The following is a 4,465-nucleotide window of genomic DNA, read 5'->3' as shown; positions in this document are numbered from 1 at the left end:
GTTATTGAGCAAACTCTTTCCCTTTCAAATGAAGATTCCTGGGGCACATGACCAAAGAGCAGTGTTAATTTTTTATGAAAAAGACCATGATACTGTGGACACAGAACATGTACCTAGAGATACAACATGGACCTTGGTGCAATGCTAGAGCAAAAGGAAGGAGATGCCAAGGCACATTTACTTGGAAAGACATCTAACCTAAAGGCTATTATTATATGTATCTCAGGAGAGGTACATGGGTCAGAGGGTATTTCCTGTATGAGAAGTAAAGGGATCTATTGGATGAAAAAATTTTTGTGGTATGGTAGAGAAGCTCTAGAGAGTCAAGAATGCAGGCTGAATATGAAAGATTGTTTTTGACCATTGTTTGGCCATGAGACCTAAAAGAGAAGAATGATTCAGAGAGGACTCTGAGATTGAGGACTTTGGTGCTTATAAACATGGTGGTATCCCTAATAGAAATAGAGGATTTTGAAATAACATCAAGATTGGGAAAGGATGAAAAAGGAACAGTTTTGGACATTTCAAGTTGGAGATACCCAATTCGACATATAACAGATGTGTCTATTAGGCAGGTGGAGATGTAAAAATGGAGATCAAGAGAGAGATGAAGTTAATACATATGTAATAATCTTGTATGACATGCAAACATTGACAAGCAGGTGGTAGATCTGTGCTATTTGTCCCTTGGTCCTATATTCTCTTTGCTCTTATTTTCACCTTAGGAACATTCTGGAAACTTTGGAAAATAGCTAGTTGATCTTCCTCACATAGATGCTGCTTTGTCACTGTCTAAATCACTTAAGTCACTGGAACTTAAGTCATATGACTTACTTGGTCATGACTGTCATCGGTGTTAAGAGGTAAACTTTATGAATGTCAACATCTGACTTATTTTCTTCCATGAAAATAATCTTTAGCTCACTTGCAAGTACTGGAACTAATGGCAATAAATTGGGGGGGAAAATTTTATATATCCTACAAGGACTTGCCCTCAAATATTTAGATAGTCAAGAAATGTTCCCACTCTCTATAATGATGTTGAAAACAACTTGCATGGGCATTTGAGAATACTTCCACTTCCACCCAAAGGAGTTGGACTATCCCCTCTAAAGTTTTGTGTGGAAAACCACAGGAGTGAATGAATATGCACATGTACATGCACAAGAAGTAAAATAGAATAAGAAAGCTAAACTAGAAAACTCCTATGCTGCATCATTCTGGAGGCAGTGGCAGGCTTAATAGGTATAAGATTGTAATAGTAATGGCATTTAAAGATTCCCCGGTATTGGCTTGGTTTTTGGTTTGATTGTGTTAAAACCCAGAGCTTGTTAATCCCACCTGTGGGATGGACTTGTTGACTTGAAAAGAGTGAAAAGAAAGTCCTGAACTGGGAGGAGCTGGTGACATAGATTTGGAGAGACACAAGAGAGAGGCAGAAGAACTTTTTGGAAGCAGCACTTTTGGAGGCAGAGAGAGACTGAAAGGATTTCTGGGGGCCACTTTGAATTGCCCTGGACTTTTGAGACCTGCCCCCAGAGCTGCCAAGGACTGAGGACACATGGCTGCTTTGCTGGTACTTTGTCTGTCTGTTTTGATGTTGTTTTGCCAGATTTGTCCACTCGTGAAAGACAGTCCTGTTGTTGAAGAAGTTCTGGAACCTGGCTGTTGGTTAAGAGCTCCTGAGACTGTCCTGCAGACAGAGAGTGAATACTGTCCACTGGTGAAGGACAGTGCTGTTGTTGCAGGAGTCTGGGAACCTTTCTGTTGGTTCAGAAGCCCTGAAGAAGGATTTTCTTGTTGTATGTTTACAGAAATCCTGGGAGAGGGTTTTGCTAATGTTTTCAGGAGTCCTAGGACTGTTCTGCAGACAGAGGATGAATTAATGAAGAGACTGGCAATGTATCTTGTGGCCTTGCTAAGCTTTGTCTCCCCAGGAACAAAGATTGCTGAGAACTTGCCTCAAAGACCTCCATTTGGGTATTAAGTGCTGTGCTTAAACTTGTTGTAACTCTGGGGTAGATTCAATTGTGATCCAGGGGTGGGGAACTTTTGACCTTTTTGTGTTCTATGATTGAACAAAAGAATGTACTTTACTTTTGATTGGAAACTAATCTCCATTTGAGAAGAGGGATTTTGTGATGGACTAAATGAAGGTACTGCCTAGGGGTGGAGTAGTATTTAGAACAGGGACTTTGTAATTGATTGAATGAATGTAAGGTCCTGGGGTGGGGTAGTACTTGGAGATTATTTAATCACACTTAGTAAATGCTATATTTGGAATGATATCATATTTTGATCTTCTCTGTTCTTACTTTGTCACTGAATAAAATGGAGAGCACCTATGCTGGTATTTTGAACCTTGGGAAGTTGCCTTTCCTTGGCATTACACTACAAAGATGAAAAGAACATATAAAACTTAGAGAGTTCCATAATGAAGGCTACCATATTTTCATGGCTCTGGAGGCAAAGGCTCAATGGAATTTGATGATAGGTGCTGGGCTCTGTATGGATCTAGTGAGAGACCTGCAACTGAAGTTTCCTACCCTCCTCGGAATGTCTTCTAGGAGGAAGAAATAGATGGAAGAAACTCAGAATTGGTAGCAGATTATTATAGTGTCACAGCGGGGAGAGAAAGTTCATGTTGGAAGGTAATTATAGAATGAAAAATTTAAGAAGAAATTTGAACTGAGAAGCAATCAAGCACTGAGCTATGATGTGGGGAAGTAAACTTGAATCTTCGCTGTTTGCTGGTACTGTGAATCATGTGGATTGTATAGGTTAGGGAGCAAGGTGGTTGGTTCCAGTGACCCAAGTCAAACAGATATTACCAGGGATGTGGAACTGATGGGGTACCTGGGGTCTAGATCAATTTGTGAAACCAACTTGTAAAACCAGTCTGTTCAATTGTAACTGCAATTTGTCCTTTCCCACTCTTGAGATCTGCCCCTTCTCCCTATCCCACACTCCACCTAGGCAACACCCTGTGACTCCTTTGTTCTTACTTAATCTCTTCATTTCTTCCAGGCCTGGCCCACACCCTCCTTTATCCTTGCCTTTTGTCTCCTTAAGGACCTGGCACAAATCTTATCTAAACTATCTATTCACAGGCTCCTCTTGGTCAGCTCTGACCTTTGTCTATGCACTGAGGCCCCTCCTGTCTGGTCAGCCCTGACAATGGCAGCCCTACCCTTTAAAGGTAAAAGCATGTACCTCTCTCACTTGCAGGTCCCCTAAAGGACTCTTGCCCTACTCATAGAAGTATAACAATAAATTTCTACAACTCTCACTCGAATTAAGCCTGAGACCTTGAATTCTTTCCAGACTATATTGCAGGTTTTCTGGTCTTAGATAAGATCATAATTCCTGCTGAACCTATTGGGATCCCGAGCCCCATCAGAACCTGTGGCCTTGAGGTTATATATGGCTCTCTAGATCCTCAAATGTAGCCCTTTGAATACAAACTTCACAAAACAAATCCCCTTAATAAAAGGATTTGTTCTGTGAATTTTGGATTCAGTCAAAGGGTGCACTTGAGGACCTAGAGGGTCACTTGTGGTCTCAAGGTTGCTGGTTCCCACCTCTGGATTATTATATGTTGTAATGAATGGTTAAATGTCTGTGGGGAGTAATCTTTTTTAACCATCTGTAGTTTCAACGATGAGCCCTTTTTATTATTTAGTGATATAAATCTAATTTCTGTTTAATGTCTTATAAACCTGAGTGCTTATAAGAGAGGAAGACTGGTCTGGGGGAGGAAAATAAATCGCATACTGTTTTTCCCAAGGTTTCTCTGTGTATTCATGGAGGCTTGTTGTTGTTGATGGCATGAACCAGAGAGATTATCAATTCAAGCCAGATATTGGTACCACAAGCAAGTTATTTTGAGAATAACCCATGAAATTACCCAAGTCCCTCTGACAGAATGATACTCTAAAACAAGGGCTTAAAGTATAATCTTCTTTCCTACTGCTCTTCAGTTTCCCCTTCTGCAGAGTCCTCCCTCTTTCTTTATGTTTGTCTGGTATCTCCTCCCAATGAATTTTTCTTTCCGGAAATACATGTATAAAGTAGCCTTTAGGCTAGACCTTTCCAAGTGTATGTGCCTTTCCTTTTGTTCTAGCATTGCTTCAAGGTCCATGCTGTATCTCTAGGTGCATCTTCTGTCCATAGTATCATGGTCTTTTTCATAAAGAATTAACTTTTCTCCTTAGTCATGTAGCAAGGAAATCTTCATTTGAATGGGAAAGAGTTTGCTCAAGCCATCTTGGCATCTCTACAAAACTTCAGTATAAAGTGATGAAGGCATGGACCATGGTTTTGGCATTGGGAATGGAGGATAAGTGCTGTTAAATATGTTCTTAAGGGGAAAAATAGACAGAGTTTGGCAACTATCTGGCCATATATGAGATGTGAAGGAGAAGAAGTCAAAGTTTTCTCCAAGATTTAAGCCTGAGTGCTTGGG

The sequence above is a fragment of the Petaurus breviceps genome, unplaced genomic scaffold, assembly GCF_028583685.1.
Source record: "Petaurus breviceps papuanus isolate PSGF00001 unplaced genomic scaffold, PetGlider_PUasm1.0 90734, whole genome shotgun sequence".
Classification (NCBI taxonomy): Eukaryota; Metazoa; Chordata; class Mammalia; order Diprotodontia; family Petauridae; genus Petaurus; species Petaurus breviceps.
This window is presented reverse-complemented; position numbering follows the sequence as displayed.